This window comes from Triturus cristatus, chromosome 7 (genome assembly GCF_964204655.1).
Source record: "Triturus cristatus chromosome 7, aTriCri1.1, whole genome shotgun sequence".
Classification (NCBI taxonomy): domain Eukaryota; kingdom Metazoa; phylum Chordata; class Amphibia; order Caudata; family Salamandridae; genus Triturus; species Triturus cristatus.
Window position 1 is genome coordinate 238,698,363 of NC_140590.1, and position 25,178 is coordinate 238,723,540.

Consider the following 25,178-nt stretch of genomic DNA (forward strand, 5'->3'; position numbering starts at 1 on the left):
ACGAGCTGCAATATATTTAGGGAGGCTACCAGGAATGACTACACATTTAGAAAATATATATCATTTTGTCCAGTCAGGGCGAGATTCTGAAAGTATTAATCGAGCAATGGAATACCAGAAAGTGGAGATACAGGGGGAACTGTTACGATTCCTCATAAATTGTGTGATCAGAAATCAAGACCGACCAGGGGTAAATCCGGAAGGAATGCGAATTCTTACCACATGGAGTCGGAATATATCAGAGGGGAGACATGATAGACTATTAAGTATAGTAGCTATGTGCCGAAAGATCCGCAAAGAAGTAGAACGAATACACGAAGATTAGCAGTAGACCAGCCTGAACAAACCGAGGAGGAGGAAGAATTAGAACTGCCCGCAGGACAGTTAGAAACCATGGCCTATGTAGGTAGAGGAAGATCTTGCAATAATACTAGATGCTTTACTGATCCGATACGTCCGATACGTCCAGATAATAGCAGAAATTTCCAAACCCCTATAATAAATATAAGGTCCCCCGAGCATTCGTTTTTCAGGAAAACCTATCATTAACGAAGTATCACAGCCTCTTCCACTTACGATTGGTCCCTTGACACGAACTACAGATTTATTGCTTACTAAATCCTGTCCAGAAAACCTGTTAGGTATAAAAACATTGAAAGCTCTAGGAGCTATAATATGTTGTTCTCCGGAAGGAGTAAGATTGTTTTTACGTGATTTCAAAGGGCACTACGTGTCCCGAGACATGGATCACCGACTGCAGACTTTACCCACAAGTTTATGGGCACAAGGCCCTACAGATGTTGGTTGCATGAACATTACACCATATCGAGTCACACTAAAGACAGGAGTGGTATTACCACGAATGCGACAATACAAGTTACCCCCAGATGCTGTAGTGGCTTTACTGCAAATCATTGACGAGCTTATTACCCAAGGAGTGGTTGTGGAAACCGACTCCAATGTATGTAATTCCCCGATAATTCCGATTCTTAAACGAACTGATCCAAAAGCCCCGCCAGTATATCGATTGATTATAGATCTGCGCGAATTAAATAAATGCATTGTACCACAATACCCCGTAGTCCCAGACATTTCTTCATTACTGACAGCCATTGATTCCGAAGCAACATTCTGTACTGTAATTGATCTCAAGAATGCCTTTTTCAGCGTCCCAATAGATCCGGAAAGCCAATACTTGTTCGGATTTAGTTTAAATGGACGAAGCTTTAAATTCACACGCGCACCTCAAGGATTCACAGAAAGCCCCAGCATCTATAGCCAAGCACTGAAACGAGAACTTGACAGTATCAACATGCCAGTCAACACTGCCCTGCTTCAATATGTCGATGATCTGCTGATCACCGCTAGGAGCGAACATAAATGTGAAAAAGCCTCACTGACGGTTTTAAGATTTCTGGCCGACAAGGGGCACAAGGTGTCCCCTTCTAAGCTGCAATTCTGTGTCCAGCGAGTTGTTTACCTTGGGCACTCGCTGTCCAAGGAGGGAAGGCAGCTTACACCAGATCGCATCCAGTTAATTGCTAACATGCCAACACCCAAGACACAAAAGGAGGTACGGGCTTTCATAGGCCTCACTTCATACTGTAGGCAGTGGATCCCTCAGTATGCATTTCTAGCAAAACCACTCATTCAGTTGACAACACAGGAGGCAGCCACATTGACTGTTCTCCCTTGGACTCAGGAACATACACAAGCTTTTGAAAGCCTAAAGAAAGCTTTATGTCAAGCACCTGTTTTAGCAACACCATGTTACAATAAACAGTTTACACTCTTTGTTACAGAACGCGAAGGTACTGCCTTGTCAGTACTCACACAGGAACAAGCAGGATCACACAAACCATGTGCTTATTTTTCTAGTACATTAGATCCCGTAGCTCAGGCTCTGCCTGCGTGCCTGAAATCAGTGGCAGCGACAGCTTTGGCAATCCGACAAAGCGATGCCATAGTGTTAGGACACCAATTGACAGTACAAGTACCACATGCAGTAGAGGTTCTCTTGAACCGCACACAAACACAACACTTGACTATAGCAAGACTCACTGGTTACGAATTAACATTGTTTCAGCCACACATAGAAATCAGACGTTGTAGTACATTGAATCCTGCCACACTGTTACCAGTAAACGGAACAGACCCACTAGCACATGATTGTATTGAAGTTATCACTATCACGACGAAACCCAGACAAGACTTGACAGACGTCCCATTGTCAGATCCAGACCTGACGTTGTATGTAGATGGTTCATGTATGAGAACAAATACAGGAGAGTTAGTGGCCGCGTATGCAGTCACAACAGACACTAAAGTCATTGAAACAAATTGCATAAATACCTTGTCAGCTCAAGCAGCAGAGCTCATCGCTCTGACACAAGCCTGTATTCAAGCTACAAATAAAAAAGTCAACATATACACTGATTCACGTTATGCATTCGGAGTTGTACATGACTTCGGCGTGCTGTGGCGAGAGAGAGGTTATTTAACTTCTCACGGTGCCCACATTCAGCACGGACCCCTCATTCATGCCTTATTAGATGCCATACATCTACCCACTGCAATATCAATTATGAAATGTAAAGCTCATACGAAAGTTACTGATATCATTTCCCAAGGCAATGATCTAGCTGACAGAACAGCTAAACAGACTGCTCAAACTCACACATCTGACATGACAAAGACAATAGTCCCGACACCAACACATTGCATGATGGTTAAGGATCCCGCTCTTGACGTAATTGACATACAGACACATGCTACACCAGAGGAAATAAAGAAATGGACTGAATTAGGAGGGATCCAAACGGATCAAGGATGGATGACGAAGGAAAAATTTGTATGGTTCCTTCCTGATTCAATGGTCCAAGTTATCATTAATACTGTACATAGTCCAGCGCACCTAGGAGAAAAAGCTATGCTAGACAGCATTCAACACATTTGGTTCAATAAACATTTACGAGCAGCAGCTAAACAAAAAGTTCGTACCTGTATGATATGTTGTCAGTTTAATCCAGGTAAAAGCATTCCCGTAGAACAGGGTGGATTTCAGCCTCCTGATCACCCTTTTGAAGTCCTCCAGATGGAGTATATCCAGATGGAACGATGTCGAGGATTCAAATATGTTCTTGTAGTTGTCTGTGCTCTTTCCCGTTGGACAGAGGCATACCCGGTTTCAGATTACACTGTCCCGACTACTGCCAAACAGTTGGTTCGAGAATTCTTCCCACGGCACGGTTTACCACGTGTTGTCTATTCAGATAACGGCCAGCCGTTCTCATCCAAACTAATGAAACACGTTTCACTTTTGTTAGGCTATCAGTGGAGATTTCACTGTGTCCGACACCCCGAGGCAGCAGGTCTCGTGGAACGACATAATCAAACTCTGAAAATTAGATTGTCCAAAATATGTAGAGAGAAAGGTGTCGACTGGGTAGTAGCCTTACCCGTTGCACTCTTTTACATGAGAATGGTAGCGCACTCTCGAACAGGGCTATCCCCTTATGAGGTGATCTTTGGCAGACCACCAAATATGTGGGGGACGCCTATACCACGCAAAATAACTGATGTTGACTGTAATATGCTGACAGATTACTTGGCTTCCTTGATGTCTGCACTACAATCTTGTCGTTCACAGGTAGCTGCAGCCTTTCCCGACAACACCGAGGTGAAACCCCATGACGTAATTCCAGGGGACTTGGTGTTAGTGAGGAACTTTGACTGGAAGTCTCAGTTGGATCCTAGGTGGAAATCGCCTCAACTTGTACTGTTAACGACGAGGACAGCCGTGAAGATCGAAGGTCGAAAAGGCTGGATACATTCAAGTCATATCAAGAAATTTCATGGACTACCGTCCGATGTAAATGACACACCTCGCGTGTCTTCACCGATTGACTCAAAGCTTCCTTTGGTTGAACTGAATGACCAGGAACAATATAAACTAAAACTACGGTCTAACAAGTCAGGCAATTTGATTGTTTAAGTCCTCTCCAAGGTGAATCGGTCGAATTTGTCTCTGACATGTATCCCTTAGACCTGAATAGAGAAAGAAACAGAAAAATGCGACTGAAACAACATGCGTACTGTAAATCACTGCGTAGTCATTGCACAGTGACGTTATTAATTTTGTTTTTCTTAAGTCTTTTTATAATAGCTGCAAGTATATTGTTGCATATATATTATCCTATTTCTAAACATGTTTACAATGTTACTGCTGAACATTCTTTTAGCGAATTACCCCCGCATGAGTTGTCCTATAGATTTGCGCTGCGCAATAACACTTTTATTAGTATGTTACATCATTCCCATCAGGCTAGCAATGCTACAAATTGTTGGATATGTGGCCGACTCCCTCCCTATCAGAACTATAAGGGAATTCTGCCTCTCTTTCCATATCCGTTCACACACAATGGCTCCTGTGGAGCATGGTTTAGTTTAATTAATTCCTTAGATTCAAACTCAATAACTTATCAAGACAATTGGGTATGGGGAAACCTGAACCTAGTTTTACTCAAAGTCTGCTACCCTAACAAGGAGGGACTTCCCAAAAGAACAGGAACTGATCTAGAAAATGAAGTATATGGATTAGGGAATTTCACGCTTAATCTCATGATCCTGAATGTTGAATCCGAAGCTGCACCAATTTTGCCTGCTATGTCAGTATTTCCAGTTAAAGGTGAATTATGTGTAAGAAAGAATGGTTCTATACATATGGGCCATAGTAGATGCACCACTGTAATAGAATTCAGTGATCAAGGCAAATCTACATTTAGAGCTTCTCGCCATTCCTACTTCGTATGTGGTCAGACTGCATATATACGTTTGCCTCTAGATTGGGATGGTACCTGTTACATCGGATTCCTTTTGCCACCTGTTTTCCTAGCTCCTTCTGATTATCATAGAAATACTCATTTAGTACACAATAGAGAACGGAGAGATCTCCCAATAGTCGATTACACTGAGACAGCATGGGAAAAATACACAGATTTCAATAAAGGTCTCTTTCCCTATATAGGTACAGTTACCAATAGTAAGCTGATACGTAGATTAACCAGAACCCTTGAAGCAGTAGTGAACGAAACTATTTCCGCCTTAGGCAATTTAACAGAAGAGCAGTCTGCTATGCGGATTGTTGTGCTTCAAAATCGTCTTGTCCTTGACGTCATCCTGGCCGATAGGGGCGGGGCTTGTAGGGTCATCGGATCAAGTTGTTGCATTTTCATACCAGAAAATTCGCCATCTGTATATAAAGCCATAACTCGCCTTCATAAGATTGTAAGCCAGATACACCAGAATCCAGACACCTGGACTTGGTCCGGTTGGTTTTGGAGTGTATTATCTACCTTTGGATGGAGGGTCCTATCCTTCCTAGGTATTGGCTTTCTCATACTATTCAGTTGCTGCTTATGCCTACAATGTGGACCAGCGATTTGTGGTCTGTGTGCCACATCGTGTATTCCACCACCAAGATTTCATTCATCCCGGAAGAAAAAAGAAGAACAAATGATGTTATATGAACAGATCAACGGATTGATGAAGATTGATATCTCTTAAGGGCAAGTAGGGGACAAGGAGGGAATGTGGAAATATGGATTTTTATGATCAGTTATGTCCCCTATCTTGGACCCCAACGGTTTCATGTATAAATCACAAGTACATGTATGTTCCCTCCAGTTCCAGTTATGAAGACGCAAACACATGTGCGTCCACCGTCAACATGTCCTCTTTCAGATCCGCCATGAATGGGCCGGATATTCTATTCCTAAGTATGAAAGGCCACCGGCTTTATATGGTTCATTTATCCCATTTTACAGTCCAGGCGAGTAGGCCCTGATTCTGCCATTAAGCCTTTTCCTGCCTTCTGCCTCTGAAAGCTCCAGTCTGAGCTCGCATCTGTATCCATGAACTTTGTCCTACTCCCTGCGCGGCTAACGGTGCCTGACTCGACCTGTCTGCTTGCCAAGAACTGTATTTCACCTTCGAGATTATCTGCTCCGCTCCCCATCCAATGCATTCCTGCCTAGTAGTTTAAGTAAACATTCTTCCAGCTATCGAGCAAAGGGCCCGGCTTCTCTGTCTTTATGCAAGTAATTCATAGCCCTGTTACTATGGAAGATTTCTGCCCTCGCATCTAGTGTAGACACTTAGACGCTTGTACACGCACTAACAGTCAGTATAGTCAGTATAGAATAAGATTCTATTCTAAGAGACCTCCCTTTTTGGATAACATAGTTCTTTAAACATAGGATGTTAGATATGATTTGGGATTAGGTTGACATAACCCCAGACTTCTGTCTCCACATGTAGAGCTAAATGTCAAGTCCCCTTCACCCCCTAGTTGCACGTCAATCACACGTCATGCTGCTGCGCGCGCATCTCTGCCAAGTATTTCTGCTGACATTGCGAAATTCTTTCATGGAACCACCCTATTGTGACATCATACCTGATGACGTTCTTTAAGTTACGCCTAGTTACACCCACTTTAATTACGCATGTATGTTTTATCTTTTGTCACGCCTCCTGCATCTGTTTCACTGTAATGCATATTGTATAAAAATGATTACTTGTCAATAAAGTATGGTCCTTCACTTCCTGAACCTTCGTGGTGATGGAATATGGAGTCCATCAAATTCGAATTGATTTTGGAATAAAGCCCATTCCGAACCTCTAATACCACGGATTCTGCCTCTTATTTTACTGAGCTATTATTATAAATTTTCTGCATCAAATTAAGTACCGGTAATTAAATTATTTACCACACTTTCTGCACATCTCTTGCATCTTCCTGCACTTTTCTTCGTCTTTCTGGACTTCTGTTGCCTCTTTCTGCATTTCTCTTGCTTCTTTCTGTGCCTTTGTTCCTCTTACTTCATATGTCCTACCTCTGTAGGCATAGTTAGAAATTAGCATTTAAAAAACCTTTGAAATTCACTGAAAAAACCATAGATTTCAGGGACGTTATAGTTAGAATTTAGCATTAAAAAAACCTTTGAAATTCACTGAAAAAAACCATAGGTTTCAGGCACGTTATAGTTAGTAGGACATTTTACTTGTAGAAAACCAGTGAAATTCGGCCGTTATAGTTAGTTCAGCTAACTATAACTCACGTCCCCGCAGTGCACTGCTGATGACGTCACATATTACACCATTTATGACATGGTCAGTGACATCACTGATGACATCACTGATGACATCCCAAATGACATCACTGATGACATTATCCACGTGATAATCTGATGGACCTCCTCACACCCTAATATAACCTGTGATACACCCACTCTAAAATACAGACTACCATTTTCGAACCCATAGACACACCAACACCAGTTACTACATACTCACTCACTGATTCCTAGGTCTATACACACATCCACTCATTCACCCATACAGTCACTCATACATGCAGTCACTCATCAATACAGCACTATCATATGCACTCATACACCTATACAGACACTCACACACCGCCACTCACTCATAGAGTTTCCATAGGAAAAGCGCTTTTTGTTTTGCCAATAACTTTGGCGTCGGTAGCTGAATCTTCACGAAATGTTTAAAAAACGTACCCTTTTTGGTTCAGCTGCTGTGTTGAGTTTCAGGGTGATCTGTATAGTGGAGACTGACAAAAAAGGAAGGTCCCAAAATTCTTTTTCCCCATGTAATAGGGATTTTTCATTTTTGTGAACGCGACTGCAGCCCATACCGTTGAACGGAATTACACCAAATTTGTCAGAAAGCTAGATATTGATCCAGAAAGCCGATAAGCAGCTGGGCCTCTCATTTCTATCTGAAACCGGCGCGACTCTGATTGATTATTCATTTGCTAGTCTCCCTCTCTTGAACCTAGTTTCTGCTTTTGGTTTGGGCAGTAGAATGGACAGTGATCACCGTCCTCAAGAAATTTCTCTCAGCATCAGGCTGCAGCAACTTTATCAGGCAGTAGGCCAAGCCTTCAAAAGTTTTACCATTAATTTAAAACGTATTAAGTTTTCAGCCAACAACCTTCAACTCCTGGTGACAGAAGCAAATCAATTAATTGTGAACACCTTCAGGTCAACGGAGGACCCAATTGCAAACTGGACAAGGTTTTCGGAAAGCCTAGCAGCCAGGTTGGCAAAACCGATAAAGCATGCACAAGCGACTGGGTTTAAACAACAGACCTCCTACGATCCTGCAATACGGTTGTCCAAACGTAGTATGAATCGGTTATGGCGTGACTTCAAAGGAAGCCAATGGACCTAACCATTATAACCCAACAAAGAGAGGCACGAAGTCAACTGAAGGCGGCCAAACAGGAACAAGGAAGGACCTTTTGGAATTCCTTCTGGGCCAAACTACAATACGACATAAAATCCAGTAATCCTGCAAGGTTTTGGCGCACCACAAATAGTTTAGGAGGCTGAGCCCCCAAAGTTGCTTCGTCCAACATACTGGAATCTGAGTGGTACCTCTTCCTACACAATCACTTTAATGACCTGTATGACTTGAACTGCAATCAGCCTACTGCCACTGACGGAAGTAAAGTCCCGGAGGCTCAACCATTGAATGACGACATTCCATCTTCCGTGCACTCCTACACAGTGTCAACAATTCAAAAGCAGATTGAAAAGAGACAAAAAGATGGGGCCCCTGGCCCAGGCGGCATTCCACCAGCCCTGTTCAAGGAGGATCTAGCTTTCTGGGCCGTCCAGTTAGCTCCGCTCTATCTCTCCATCTTAGAAAAGCGCACCATTCCAGCTTCATGGCAAGGATCAATCCTCGTCCCAATTTTCAAAGGAGGAGACAAAAAATCTCCAGTCAACAATCGTTTGGTCACCTTAATTGATAACGATGCGAAATACTTCGCAGGCATACTGTTGAATTATCTTCGGGCATGGGCCATGCAAGCTCAATAATTCCACCAAACCAAACTGGATTTACAAGCAACACTGGTACAATGGTCAATCTTATGGCAATCTCTTTTTTGATAGACCAGGCTGAAGCCAGCACCAGCCCCATATACATGGGATTTATCGACTACAAATTGGCATTCGATAAGGTCAACAGGTCGAAGCAGTGGCAGAAGCTCTCTCTATCAAACATTCCAAACAGCTTGCTTAAGGCTTTGCAGCTCTTGCATCAGGACACGTGGGTCAGGATTAAGATCAAAGATGGCTCACGACTGTCACGATCAATTTCAACAACGCAAGGCCTTAAGCAAGGGTGTGTTCTGGCTCCCAAGCTTTTCAGTTTATTCCTGTGTGATCTTTCGGAAGCCCTTAATTTAGTCATCTCGCATCCACTTAAAATAGGTAGTCTACATCTGTCCAACCTATTGTATGCCGATGACCTGGTTCTTCTTAGCCATACCAAGATAGGCCTACAACGTCTCCTGGATGCAACCGCCACGTATTCAATCAGGAATGGGCTTCAGATCAACAATAAGAAAACCAAAATTCTGGCGGTTCGTTCACCAGGGCCCAATAATCTAGTATGGTTTTTAAATCAGGAAAGAATAGAAGGAACCGGATGCCACAAGTACCTAGGAGTTTTTTTCAATAACAACGGCAGATACGCGAATCATCTGGGTGAACAAAAAAAGAAAGGAATTGCGCTGTCCTCTGCACTCAGCTCCATTCACAAGAAACTAAACGGCCCAACATTCGCTCCAACTCTCCAGGTGGCCCAGACAAAGGTTATTCCAATCCTAACCTATGGGAGTGAGGAGCTAATAGGGTTGAACAGCAGCCAATTAGATAGAATAGGCGCAAACAATTTTAGAACGATCTTCCCGCTACCTCCATACACTTCACCAGCACAAATCAGGCTGGAATTCTCCATCTTCAGACAGTCATTGGGCCAAATGGCAACTTTTTTAATAAGCTGCCACAAGCTGAGGGCATCAAAGAAGGGCAGCCTGGCTCATCATTTATGGGTACAGCTGAATACAAGTCGATGGCCTGTGGGGCCTCACTATCACTATCACTGCGGCTTTAGCACTATTGGCCTGAGCGAGCTCTGGGACTTAATCGCAAGCCAACAGGAATTCAAGAGGATAGTAAAACTGAGTGTGAAACAACTATCTTCAGTAGAAGACAGGGTCAGCCTTTCAGCACGGAGTCACGGTTGGATGACCCTTTGCACATATGCACAGTTAAAATCCCAGAGCTACCTAACACTTACATTCAATGCACGCACTAAGCTCAGTTTATAAAAACTGAAAATGGGGGTGCTTCCAATGAATTGCCATCTCCCTAAATGGAAAAGAGATTGTGCACAGGAAACGTGCCGGCTCTGTGGCCAACATAGGGAAGACATATTGCACGTGTTATGTTTGTGCCCCAACCTCCTAGAGGATAGAAAGGCTCTACTACGAAGGGGCAGAATCGACAAGGATGTCAGATCTTGCAGAGGCGCAGTGCTGGCCTGTTTCGACCCTCGGAATACCATCTTAAATTGTGCCTTGGTCAGGTTCATGCATTGCTTTGTAAATAAGATAGAGGAGGCGAGATGCTTATTGGATACTCAGCCTGAGACCTAGACCTTCTGCCTATTTGCACCAACCTGCTCCGAAACATTTCCACCTGCGATTTGGCTATGCTTACGGACAGCTTTGGATAACAAAAATGTCAGTGGAAGGGGAGAGGTGACAGGCAGTCGGCCTGGGACTTAGATGTCTAGTTTAATTAGGAGTGCCGTCTCCTTACTGCAACACAATTATAGGACCTACAAATATAGCATTCATAACAGAGTTTTAGAATTACATGATGATGGATGTCTTTTAATAATACTGTAAAAAATGTAGATCAAATTATCAATTTTATATATTATAATGATTTTCAATTTTGTAGAGCGTTGCAAGGGTTTTAACAAATCATGCAATAAAGTTTATTATTACTATTATAATTTTTATTATTATTACTGATCCCGAAAGCAAGCTTTTTGTGATTTGGTGTAAATCCGTTCAGTAGTTTCAAAGATATTTAAGTTTAAAAAATATAGATATCTACTAGCCCAAATCCTACTGAAATGCTAATGAAATTTGATTGGCTGCCAACACTTCAACCAGAAAGTTTTGGCAACCATCTTGGAGCTGGTTGAACTGAGTTCCACAAAAAAAGTTAAAAAAAGAAAAGGGGCCGGGTAGAAACACCCTGATCCCCGCAGGGCCAAGCAAAGCATTTAAAAAAAACAAAAAAAAAGATTTCGGCAGTACCCACAGGTCCGGCCAAAATTTTAAATTAACAAAGCGTGGAGTCCCGCGATTCGTTTATTAGCCGCCCCCGGGTGGGCCAGATCCTGGGGGCATTTTTTTAATAATAGAGGGGGGTCACACGGGCCCCTCTCCTGGGGCTGAATATTGGCCTGGAGGCCACCACCTCCCCAGGGATTCTTTGTTTATAATTGGTGGACCTCTTGGACCCCCGGCTGCGGGGACCACCACCTCCCCAGGGCCTTATGCTAAAAAAATGTGGGGGGCTTCATAGAACCCCCTGCAGCCCGAGGTCACCACCTCCCCAGTGCTTTAATCAAAAAAACTTCAGGCGGGCCGGCGGGCCCCCAGCAGCCTTTACATTGAGTGTGGGAGGGGCCCATGGTCCCCCTGCAGCTTCATGGACCACTACTTCCCCAGGACATTAAATTCAAATAATTCAGGGGGCGCACAGACCCCCCGCAGCCCTGCAGATAGCCACCTCTACGGGAGTTTAACCAAAAAGAATGCGGGGGCCACATTGCTCCCAGCAGCCCCAGGAGCACCACCTCTTTGGGGCTAAATCAAACAATGAAGGGGTCCACGTGGCCTCCCTCCTGGAGCCAATTATGGCTCTGGGGACCGCCATCCCCAGGGCCAGTTTCTGCAATGTCCCAGTTTGCCCACCAAGCCATTGAAAACTCTGCTGCGCTTCATTCAAGTGAGAGCATGTAAAATGCTCTTGCTTACATGAAGTGGAGCAGAATTGCTTTTGGACAGAGGGAGCTGCATGTTCAGTCAAACAGCAATGCCGACTCCCGCCGCGCGGAGAGCCGTCAGGGACTGCGGGTGTCTTGAGGCTCCCCCCTTAGTCTGGGTGCTGCGGGTGGGACTAGGGCACCCAGTATTGTTGCCAGTTCCCGGGGATGGCGTCCCTCCCACCAAAATTGGCTGGGGAGAGAGAAATCATCCGCGTACGGTGTGCGACGGCTGCGTGTTTTTCATTTACATCATATACATTTAATATTACGTGATGTGCGCGATTGGTATGCGACCAGTCCGCGACTCCTGCTCCCGTGCATTCGCGACACATGCATATTACGGTACGAGATGCTTGGGCGGTGGCGGGTCCCGCGTGACATCATATACGTGCTGGGGCGCGTCTCCCGCAAAAAAAAATGATGTTCCAAAATGAAATGTATGTGTCTTTAATATACATATTAGGGCAAGAGATTATCGAAGATATTCATAAAAATAATTTAGAGCCATAGAAGCAGGTCAGCAGAGCTGCTCTAGAGGCAGAGAACCAGGTCGGCAGAACTGCTTTAGAGCCAGAGAACCAGTTCAGCAGAGCTCTTTAGAGGGAGAGAACCAGGTCAGCAGAGCTGCTTTAGAGCCAGAGAACCAGGTCAGCAGAGCTGCTTTAGAGCCATAGAACCAGATCAGCAGAGCTGTTTTAGAGCCAGAGGCCCAGGTCAGCAGAGCTGCTCTAGAGGCAGAGAACCAGGTCAGCAGAGCTGATTTAGAGGGAAAGAACCAGGTCAGCAGAGCTGCTTTAGAGCCAGAGAACCAGGTCAGCAGAGCTGCTCTAGAGACAGAGAAACCAGTTCAGCAGAGCTGCTTTAGAGGGAGAGAACCAGGTCAGCAGAGCTGCTTTAGAGCCAGAGAACCAGGTCAGCAGAGCTGCTCTAGAGCCAGAGAACCAGGTCAGCAGAGCTGCTTTAGAGCCATAGAACCAGGTCAGCAGAGCTGCTCTAGAGGCAGAGAACCAGGTCAGCAGAGCTGATTTAGAGGGAGAGAACCAGGTCAACAGAGCTGCTTTAGAGCCAGAGAACCAGGGCAGCAGAGCTGCTCTAGAGCCAGAGAACCAGGTCAGCAGAGCTGCTTTAGAGCCAGAGAACCAGGTCAGTATAGCTGCTCTAGAGCCAGAGAACCAGGTCAGCAGAGCTGCTGTAGAGCCAGAGAAACCAGGTCAGTAGAGCTGCTTTAGAGCGAGAGAACCAGGTCAGCAGAGCTGCTTTAGAGGGAGAGAACCAGGTCAGCAGACCTGCTTTAGAGCCAAGGGACCAGGTCAGCAGAGCTGATCTAGAGCCAGAGAACCAGGTCGGCAGAACTGCTTTAGAGCCAGAGAACCAGTTCAGCAGAGCTCTTTAGAGGGAGAGAACCAGGTCAGCAGAGCTGCTTTAGAGCCAGAGAACCAGGTCAGCAGAGCTGCTTTAGAGCCATAGAACCAGATCAGCAGAGCTGTTTTAGAGCCAGAGGCCCAGGTCAGCAGAGCTGCTCTAGAGGCAGAGAACCAGGTCAGCAGAGCTGATTTAGAGGGAAAGAACCAGGTCAGCAGAGCTGCTTTAGAGCCAGAGAACCAGGTCAGCAGAGCTGCTCTAGAGACAGAGAAACCAGTTCAGCAGAGCTGCTTTAGAGGGAGAGAACCAGGTCAGCAGAGCTGCTTTAGAGCCAGAGAACCAGGTCAGCAGAGCTGCTCTAGAGCCAGAGAACCAGGTCAGCAGAGCTGCTTTAGAGCCATAGAACCAGGTCAGCAGAGCTGCTCTAGAGGCAGAGAACCAGGTCAGCAGAGCTGATTTAGAGGGAGAGAACCAGGTCAACAGAGCTGCTTTAGAGCCAGAGAACCAGGGCAGCAGAGCTGCTCTAGAGCCAGAGAACCAGGTCAGCAGAGCTGCTTTAGAGCCAGAGAACCAGGTCAGTAGAGCTGCTCTAGAGCCAGAGAACCAGGTCAGCAGAGCTGCTAAAGAGCCAGAGAAACCAGGTCAGTAGAGCTGCTTTAGAGCGAGAGAACCAGGTCAGCAGAGCTGCTTTAGAGGGAGAGAACCAGGTCAGCAGACCTGCTTTAGAGCCAAGGGACCAGGTCAGCAGAGCTGATCTAGAGCCAGAGAACCAGGTCAGCAGAACTGCTTTAGAGACATAGAACCGGGTCAACAGAGCTGTTGTAGAGCCAGAGAAACCAGGTCAGCAGAGCTGCTTTTGAGGGAGAGAACGAGGTCAGCAGAGCTGCTCTAGAGGGAGAGAACCAGGTCAGCAGAGCTGCTCTAGAGCCAAAGAACACTGTCAGCAGAACTGCTTTAGAGCCAGACAACCAGGTCAGCAGAGCTGCTCTAGAGCCTAAGAACTAGGTCAGCAGAGCTGCTCTAGAGCCAGAGAAACAGGTCAGCGGAGCTGCTCTAGAGCCAGAGAACCAAGTCAGCAGAGCTGCTTTCGAGCCATAGAACCATGTCAGCAGAGCTGCTTTAGAGCCAGAGAACCATGTCAGCAGAGCTGCTTTAGAGCCAGAGAACCAGGTCAGCAGAGCTGCTGTGGAGCCAGAGAAAACAGGTCAGTAGAGCTGCTTTTGAGGGAGAGAACCAGCTCAGCAGAGCTGTTGTAGAGCCAGAGAACCAGATCCGCAGAGCTGCTCTGTAGCTTTAGAATTAGGTCAGCAGAGCTGCTCTAGAGCCAGAGAACCAGGTCAGCAGACCTGCTTTAGAGCCAGAGAAACCAGGTCAGCAGAGCTGCTTTAGAGGGAGAGAACCAGGTCAGCAGAGCTGATCTAGCTGACACTGACTGATTGACACTGATTGACTGACACTGACTGTGACTGACACTGACTGACACTGACACTGAGTGATAATGATTGACTGACACTGACTGACACTGACACTGATTGACTGACACTGATTGACTGACACTGACTGACTGACAATGACTGACACTGATTGACTGACACTGACTGACTGACAGACACTGATTGACTGACACTGACTGACTGACTATGATTGACACTGATTGACTGACACTGACTGACACTGACTGACTGACGCTGACACTGACACTGACTGACTGACACGGACTGACTACTCTCTACTGCTCTACTACTCACTCTCAACTACTCTCTACTACTCATTGTCTACTACTTTACTCACTCTCTACTACTCTCTACTACTCAGCAGAGCTGCTGTAGAGCCAGAGAAACCAGGTCAGCAGAGTCGTTGTAGAGCCAGAGAACCAGGTCAGCAGAGCTGCTCTAGAGCCTAAGAAGCAGGTCAGCAGAGCTGCTCTAGAACCAGAGGCCCAGGTCAGCAGAGCTGCTCTAGAGGTCGAGAAGCAGGTCAGCAGAGCTGCTCTAGAACCAGAGACCCAGGTCAGCAGAGCTGCTCTAGAGCCAGAGACCCAGGTCAGCAGAGCTGCTCTAGAGGTCGAGAAGCAGGTCAGCAGAACTGCTGTAGAGCCAGAGAACCTGGTCAGCAGAGCTGCATTAGAGCGATAGAAGCAGGTCAGCAGAGCTGCTCTAGAGACAGAGAACCAGGTCAGCAGAGCTGCTCTAGAGCCAGAGAACCATGTCAGCAGAGCTGCTTTAGAGCCATAGAACCAGGTCAGCAGAGCTGCTCTAGAGGCAGAGAACCAGGTCAGCAGAGCTGATTTAGAGGGAGAGAACCAGGTCAACAGAGCTGCTTTAGAGCCAGAGAACCAGGGCAGCAGAGCTACTCTAGAGCCAGAGAAACCAGGTCAGTAGAGCTGCTTTAGAGGGAGAGAACGAGGTCAGCAGAGCTGCTCTAGAGGGAGAGAACCAGGTCAGCAGAGCTGCTCTAGAGCCAAAGAACACTGTCAGCAGAACTGCTTTAGAGCCATAGAACTGGGTCAGCAGAGCTGCTTTAGAGCCAGAGAACCAGGTCAGCAGAGCTGTTGTAGAGCCAGAGAACCAGATCAGCAGAGCTGCTCTGTAGCTTTAGAATTAGGTCAGCAGAGCTGCTCTAGAGCCAGAGAACCAGGTCAGCAGACCTGCTTTAGAGCCGGAGAAACTAGGTCAGCAGAGCTGCTTTAGAGGGAGAGAACCAGGTCAGCAGAGATGATTTAGAGGGAGAGAACCAGGTCAACAGAGCTGCTTTAGAGCCAGAGAACCAGGGCAGCAGAGCTGCTCTAGAGCCAGAGAACCAGGTCAGCAGAGCTGCTTTAGAGCCAGAGAAGCAAGTCAGCAGAGCTGCTCTAGAGCCAGAGAACCAGGTCAGCAGAGCTGCTGTAGAGCCAGCGAAACCAGGTCAGTAGAGGTGCTTTAGAGCGAGAGAACCAGGTCAGCAGAGCTGCTTTAGAGGGAGAGAACCAGGTCAGCAGAGCTGCTTTAGAGGGAGAGAACCAGGTCAGCAGACCTGCTTTAGAGCCATAGAACCGGGTCAGCAGAGTTGCTTTAGAGCCAGAGAACCAGGTCAGCAGAGCTGTTGTAGAGCCAGAGAACCAGGTCAGCAGAGCTGCTCTAGAGCCTAAGAACTAGGTCAGCAGAGCTGCTCTAGAGCCAGAGAACCAGGTCAGCAGAGCTGCTGTAGAGCCAGAGAAACCAGGTCAGCAGAGCTGCTTCAGAGGGAGAGAACCAGGTCAGCAGAGCTGCTTTAGAGCCAGAGAACCAGGCCAGCAGAGCTGCTTTAGAGCCAGAGAAACAGGTCAGCGGAGCTGCTCTAGAGCCAGAGAACCAAGTCAGCAGAGCTGCTTTAGAGCCATAGAACCATGTCAGCAGAGCTGCTTTAGAGCCAGAGAATCAGGTCAGCTGAGCTGCTCTAGAGACTAAGAACCAGGTCAGCAGAGCTGCTCTAGAGCCAGAGAACCAGGTCAGCAGAGCTGCTGTGGAGCCAGAAAAACCAGGTCAGTAGAGCTGCTTTAGAGGGAGAGAACCAGGTCAGCAGAGCTGCTCTAGAGGGAGAGAACCAGGTCAGCAGAGCTGCTCTAGAGCCAAAGAACACTGTCAGCAGAACTGCTTTAGAGCCATAGAACCGGGTCAGCAGAGCTGCTTTAGAGCCAGAGAACCAGATCAGCAGAGCTGCTCTGTAGCTTTAGAATTAGGTCAGCAGAGCTGCTCTAGAGCCAGAGAACCAGGTCAGCAGACCTGCTTTAGAGCCAGAGAAACCAGGTCAGCAGAGCTGCTTTAGAGGGAGAGAACCAGGTCAGCAGAGCTGCTTTAGAGCCAGAGAACCAGGTCAGCAGAGCTGCTCTAGCTGACACTGACTGACACTGATTGACTGACACTGACTGAGACTGACACTGACTGACACTGACACTGAGTGACAATGATTGACTGACACTGACACTGACTGACACTGATTGACTGACACTGATTGACTGACACTGATTGACACTGATTGACTGACACTGACTGACTGACAATGACTGACACTGATTGACTGACACTGACTGACTGACACTGACTGACACTGACTGACTGACACTGATTGACACTGATTGACACTGATTGACTGACACTGATTGACTGACACTGACTGACTGACACTGATTGACACTGATTGACTGACACTGACTGACACTGACTGACTACTCTCTACTGCTCTACTACTCACTCTCTACTACTCTCTACTACTCACTCTCTACTACTTTACTCACTCTCTACTACTCACTCTCTACTACTCAACAGAGCTGCTGTAGAGCCAGAGAAACCAGGTCAGCAGAGTCGTTGTAGAGCCATAGAACCATGTCAGCAGAGCTGCTTTAGAGCCAGAGAACCAGGTCAGCAGAGCTGCTTTAGAGCCAGAGAACCAGGTCAGCAGAGCTGCTCTAGAGCCTAAGAACTAGGCCAGCAGAGCTGCTCTAGAGCCAGAGAACCAGGTCAGAAGAGCTGCTGTAGAGCCAGAGAAACCAGGTCAGCAGAGCTGCTTCAGAGGGAGAGAACCAGGTCAGCAGAGCTGCTTTAGAGCCAGAGGACCAGGCCAGCAGAGCTGCTTTAGAGCCAGAGAAACAGGTCAGCGGAGCTGCTCTAGAGCCAGAGAACCAAGTTAGCAGAGCTGCTTTAGAGCCATAGAACCATGTCAGCAGAGCTGCTTTAGAGCCAGAGAATCAGGTCAGCTGAGCTGCTCTAGAGCCGAAGAACCAGGTCAGCAGAGCTGCTCTAGAGCCTGAGAACCAGGTCAGCAGAGCTGCTCTAGAGCCGGAGAACCAGGTCAGCAGAGCTGCTGTGGAGCCAGAGAAACCAGGTTAGTAGAGCTGCTTTAGAGGGAGAGAACCAGGTCAGCAGAGCTGCTCTAGAGGGAGAGAACCAGGTCAGCAGAGCTGCTCTAGAGCCAAAGAACACTGTCAGCAGAACTGCTTTAGAGCCATAGAACTGGGTCAGCAGAGCTGCTTTAGAGCCAGAGAACCAGATCAGCAGAGCTGCTCTGTAGCTTTAGAATTAGGTCAGCAGAGCTGCTCTAGAGCCAGAGAACCAGGTCAGCAGACCTGCTTTAGAGCCAGAGAAACCAGGTCAGCAGAGCTGCTTTAGAGGGAGAGAACCAGGTCAGCAGAGCTGCTCTAGCTGACACTGACTGACTGACACTGATTGACTGACACTGACTGAGACTGACACTGACTGACACTGACACTGAGTGACAATGATTGACTGACACTGACTGACACTGACACTGATTGACTGACACTGATTGACTGACACTGACTGACTGACAATGACTGACTGACAATGACTGACACTGATTGACTGACACTGACTGACTGACACTGATTGACACTGATTGACTGACACTGACTGACACTGACTGACTGACATTGACACTGACACTGACTGACTGACACTGACTGACACTGACTGACTACTCACTCTTTACTACTTTACTCACTCTCTACTACTCACTCTCTACTACTCTCTACTACTCAGCAGAGCTGCTGTAGAGCCAGAGAAACCAGGTCAGCAGAGTCGTTGTAGAGCCAGAGAACCAGATCAGCAGAGCTGCTCTGTAGCTTTAGAATTAGGTCAGCAGAGCTGCTCTAGAGCCAGAGAACCAGGTCAGCAGACCTGCTTTAGAGCCAGAGAAACCAGGTCAGCAGAGCTGCTTTAGAGTGAGAGAACCAGGTCAGCAGAGCTGCTTTAGAGCCAGAGAACCAGGTCAGCAGAGCTGCTCTAGCTGACACTGACTGACTGACACTGATTGACTGACACTGACTGAGACTGACACTGAGTGACAATGATTGACTGACACTAACTGACGCTGACACTGATTGACTGACACTGATTGACTGACACTGACTGACTGACACTGACTGACACTGATTGACTGACACTGACTGACTGACACTGACTGACACTGATTGACTGACACTGACTGACTGACACTGATTGACACTGATTGACTGATACTGATTGACTGACACTGACTGACTGACTGACACTGATTGACACTGAATGACTGACACTGACTTGCACTGACTGACTGACGCTGACACTGACACTGACTGACTGACACTGACTGACACTGACTGACTACTCTCTACTGCTCTACTACTCACTCTCTACTACTCTCTACTACTCACTCTCTACTACTTTACTCACTCTCTACTACTCTCTACTATTCAGCAGAGCTGCTGTAGAGCTGCTGTAGAGCCAGAGAAACCAGGTCAGCAGAGTCGTTGTAGAGCCAGAGAACCAGGTCAGCAGAGCTGCTCTAGAGCCTAAGAAGCAGGTCAGCAGAGCTGCTCTAGAACCAGAGACCCAGGTCAGCAGAGCTGCTCTAGAGCCAGAGACCCAGATCAGCAGAGCTGCTCTAGAGGTCGAGAAGCAGGTCAGCAGAACTGCTGTAGAGCCAGAGAACCTGGTCAGCAGAGCTGCATTAGAGCGATAGAAGCAGGTCAGCAGAGCTGCTCTAGAGACAGAGAAACCAGTTCAGCAGAACTGCTTTAAAGGGAGAGAACCAGGTCAGCAGAGCTGCTTTAGAGCCAGAGAACCAGGTCAGCAGAGCTGCTCTAGAGCCAGAGAACCAGGTCAGCAGAGCTGCTTTAGAGCCATAGAACCAGGTCAGCAGAGCTGCTCTAGAGGCAGAGAACCAGGTCAGCAGAGCTGATTTAGAGGGAGAGAACCAGGTCAACAGAGCTGCTTTAGAGCCAGAGAACCAGGGCAGCAGAGCTACTCTAGAGCCAGAGAAACCAGGTCAGTAGAGCTGCTTTAGAGGGAGAGAACCAGGTCAACAGAGCTGCTTTAGAGCCAGAGAACCAGGGCAGCAGAGCTGCTCTAGAGCCAGAGAACCAGGTCAGCAGAGCTGCTTTAGAGCCAGAGAAGCAAGTCAGCAGAGCTGCTCTAGAGCCAGAGAACCAGGTCAGCAGAGCTGCTGTAGAGCCAGCGAAACCAGGTCAGTAGAGGTGCTTTAGAGCGAGAGAACCAGGTCAGCAGAGCTGCTTTAGAGGGAGAGAACCAGGTCAGCAGACCTGCTTTAGAGCCATAGAACCGGGTCAGCAGAGTTGCTTTAGAGCCAGAGAACCAGGTCAGCAGAGCTGTTGTAGAGCCAGAGAACCAGGTCAGCAGAGCTGCTCTAGAGCCTAAGAACTAGGTCAGCAGAGCTGCTCTAGAGCCAGAGAACCAGGTCAGCAGAGCTGCTGTAGAGCCAGAGAAACCAGGTCAGCAGAGCTGCTTCAGAGGGAGAGAACCAGGTCAGCAGAGCTGCTTTGGAGCCAGAGAACCAGGCCAGCAGAGCTGCTTTAGAGCCAGAGAAACAGGTCAGCGGAGCTGCTCTAGAGCCAGAGAACCAAGTCAGCAGAGCTGCTTTAGAGCCATAGAACCATGTCAGCAGAGCTGCTTTAGAGCCAGAGAATCAGGTCAGCTGAGCTGCTCTAGAGACTAAGAACCAGGTCAGCAGAGCTGCTCTAGAGCCAGAGAACCAGGTCAGCAGAGCTGCTGTGGAGCCAGAAAAACCAGGTCAGTGAGCTGCTTTAGAGGGAGAGAACCAGGTCAGCAGAGCTGCTCTAGAGGGAGAGAACCAGGTCAGCAGAGCTGCTCTAGAGCCAAAGAACACTGTCAGCAGAACTGCTTTAGAGCCATAGAACCGGGTCAGCAGAGCTGCTTTAGAGCCAGAGAACCAGATCAGCAGAGCTGCTCTGTAGCTTTAGAATTAGGTCAGCAGAGCTGCTCTAGAGCCAGAGAACCAGGTCAGCAGACCTGCTTTAGAGCCAGAGAAACCAGGTCAGCAGAGCTGCTTTAGAGGGAGAGAACCAAGTCAGCAGAGCTGCTTTAGAGCCAGAGAACCAGGTCAGCAGAGCTGCTCTAGCTGACACTGACTGACACTGATTGACTGACACTGACTGAGACTGACACTGACTGACACTGACACTGAGTGACAATGATTGACTGACACTGACACTGACTGACACTGATTGACTGACACTGATTGACTGACACTGATTGACACTGATTGACTGACACTGACTGACTGACAATGACTGACACTGATTGACTGACACTGACTGACTGACACTGACTGACACTGACTGACTGACACTGATTGACACTGATTGACACTGATTGACTGACACTGATTGACTGACACTGACTGACTGACACTGATTGACACTGATTGACTGACACTGACTGACACTGACTGACACTGACTGACTACTCTCTACTGCTCTACTACTCACTCTCTACTACTCTCTACTACTCACTCTCTACTACTTTACTCACTCTCTACTACTCACTCTCTACTACTCAACAGAGCTGCTGTAGAGCCAGAGAAACCAGGTCAGCAGAGTCGTTGTAGAGCCAGAGAACCAGATCAGCAGAGCTGCTCTGTAGCTTTAGAATTAGGTCAGCAGAGCTGCTCTAGAGCCAGAGAACCAGGTCAGCAGACCTGCTTTAGAGCCAGAGAAACCAGGTCAGCAGAGCTGCTTTAGAGTGAGAGAACCAGGTCAGCAGAGCTGCTTTAGAGCCAGAGAACCAGGTCAGCAGAGCTGCTCTAGCTGACACTGACTGACTGACACTGATTGACTGACACTGACTGAGACTGACACTGAGTGACAATGATTGACTGACACTAACTGACGCTGACACTGATTGACTGACACTGATTGACTGACACTGACTGACTGACACTGACTGACACTGATTGACTGACACTGACTGACTGACACTGACTGACACTGATTGACTGACACTGACTGACTGACACTGATTGACACTGATTGACTGATACTGATTGACTGACACTGACTGACTGACTGACACTGATTGACACTGAATGACTGACACTGACTTGCACTGACTGACTGACGCTGACACTGACACTGACTGACTGACACTGACTGACACTGACTGACTACTCTCTACTGCTCTACTACTCACTCTCTACTACTCTCTACTACTCACTCTCTACTACTTTACTCACTCTCTACTACTCTCTACTACTCAGCAGAGCTGCTGTAGAGCTGCTGTAGAGCCAGAGAAACCAGGTCAGCAGAGTCGTTGTAGAGCCAGAGAACCAGGTCAGCAGAGCTGCTCTAGAGCCTAAGAAGCAGGTCAGCAGAGCTGCTCTAGAACCAGAGACCCAGGTCAGCAGAGCTGCTCTAGAGCCAGAGACCCAGATCAGCAGAGCTGCTCTAGAGGTCGAGAAGCAGGTCAGCAGAACTGCTGTAGAGCCAGAGAACCTGGTCAGCAGAGCTGTATTAGAGCGATAGAAGCAGGTCAGCAGAGCTGCTCTAGAGACAGAGAAACCAGTTCAGCAGAACTGCTTTAAAGGGAGAGAACCAGGTCAGCAGAGCTGCTTTAGAGCCAGAGAACCAGGTCAGCAGAGCTGCTCTAGAGCCAGAGAACCAGGTCAGCAGAGCTGCTTTAGAGCCATAGAACCAGGTCAGCAGAGCTGCTCTAGAGGCAGAGAACCAGGTCAGCAGAGCTGATTTAGAGGGAGAGAACCAGGTCAACAGAGCTGCTTTAGAGCCAGAGAACCAGGGCAGCAGAGCTACTCTAGAGCCAGAGAAACCAGGTCAGTAGAGCTGCTTTAGAGGGAGAGAACGAGGTCAGCAGAGCTGCTCTAGAGGGAGAGAACCAGGTCAGCAGAGCTGCTCTAGATCCAAAGAACACTGTCAGCAGAACTGCTTTAGAGCCATAGAATCGGGTCAGCAGAGCTGCTTTAGAGCCAGAGAACCAGGTCAGCAGAGCTGTTGTAGAGCCAGAGAACCAGATCAGCAGAGCTGCTCTGTAGCTTTAGAATTAGGTCAGCAGAGCTGCTCTAGAGCCAGAGAACCAGGTCAGCAGACCTGCTTTAGAGCCAGAGAAACTAGGTCAGCAGAGCTGCTTTAGAGGGAGAGAACCAGGTCAGCAGAGCTGATTTAGAGGGAGAGAACCAGGTCAACAGAGCTCTTTTAGAGCCAGAGAACCAGGGCAGCAGAGCTGCTCTAGAGCCTGAGAACCAGGTCAGCAGAGCTGCTTTAGAGCCAGAGAAGCAAGTCAGCAGAGCTGCTCTAGAGCCAGAGAACCAGGTCAGCAGAGCTGCTGTAGAGCCAGCGAAACCAGGTCAGTAGAGGTGCTTTAGAGCGAGAGAACCAGGTCAGCAGAGCTGCTTTAGAGGGAGAGAACCAGGTCAGCAGACCTGCTTTAGAGCCAAGGGACCAGGTCAGCAGAGCTGCTCTAGAGCCAGAGAACGAAGTCAGCAGAGCTGCTTTAGAGCCATAGAACCATGTCAGCAGAGCTGCTTTAGAGCCAGAGAACCAGGTCAGCAGAGCTGCTTTAGAGCCATAGAACCAGGTCAGCAGAGCTGCTCTAGAGGCAGAGAACCAGGTCAGCAGAGCTGATTTAGAGGGAGAGAACCAGGTCAACAGAGCTGCTTTAGAGCCAGAGAACCAGGGCAGCAGAGCTACTCTAGAGCCAGAGAAACCAGGTCAGTAGAGCTGCTTTAGAGGGAGAGAACGAGGTCAGCAGAGCTGCTCTAGAGGGAGAGAACCAGGTCAGCAGAGCTGCTCTAGATCCAAAGAACACTGTCAGCAGAACTGCTTTAGAGCCATAGAATCGGGTCAGCAGAGCTGCTTTAGAGCCAGAGAACCAGGTCAGCAGAGCTGTTGTAGAGCCAGAGAACCAGATCAGCAGAGCTGCTCTGTAGCTTTAGAATTAGGTCAGCAGAGCTGCTCTAGAGCCAGAGAACCAGGTCAGCAGACCTGCTTTAGAGCCAGAGAAACTAGGTCAGCAGAGCTGCTTTAGAGGGAGAGAACCAGGTCAGCAGAGCTGATTTAGAGGGAGAGAACCAGGTCAACAGAGCTCTTTTAGAGCCAGAGAACCAGGGCAGCAGAGCTGCTCTAGAGCCTGAGAACCAGGTCAGCAGAGCTGCTTTAGAGCCAGAGAAGCAAGTCAGCAGAGCTGCTCTAGAGCCAGAGAACCAGGTCAGCAGAGCTGCTGTAGAGCCAGCGAAACCAGGTCAGTAGAGGTGCTTTAGAGCGAGAGAACCAGGTCAGCAGAGCTGCTTTAGAGGGAGAGAACCAGGTCAGCAGACCTGCTTTAGAGCCAAGGGACCAGGTCAGCAGAGCTGCTCTAGAGCCAGAGAACGAAGTCAGCAGAGCTGCTTTAGAGCCATAGAACCATGTCAGCAGAGCTGCTTTAGAGCCAGAGAACCAGGTCAGCAGAGCTGCTTTAGAGCCAGAGAACCAGGTCAGCAGAGCTGCTCTAGAGCCTAAGAACTAGGCCAGCAGAGCTGCTCTAGAGCCAGAGAACCAGGTCAGCAGAGCTGCTGTAGAGCCAGAGAAACCAGGTCAGCAGAGCTGCTTCAGAGGGAGAGAACCAGGTCAGCAGAGCTGCTTTAGAGCCAGAGGACCAGGCCAGCAGAGCTGCTTTAGAGCCAGAGAAACAGGTCAGCGGAGCTGCTCTAGAGCCAGAGAACCAAGTTAGCAGAGCTGCTTTAGAGCCATAGAACCATGTCAGCAGAGCTGCTTTAGAGCCAGAGAATCAGGTCAGCTGAGCTGCTCTAGAGCCGAAGAACCAGGTCAGCAGAGCTGCTCTAGAGCCTGAGAACCAGGTCAGCAGAGCTGCTCTAGAGCCGGAGAACCAGGTCAGCAGAGCTGGTGTGGAGCCAGAGAAACCAGGTTAGTAGAGCTGCTTTAGAGGGAGAGAACCAGGTCAGCATAGCTGCTCTAGAGGGAGAGAACCAGGTCAGCAGAGCTGCTCTAGAGCCAAAGAACACTGTCAGCAGAACTGCTTTAGAGCCATAGAACTGGGTCAGCAGAGCTGCTTTAGAGCCAGAGAACCAGATCAGCAGAGCTGCTCTGTAGCTTT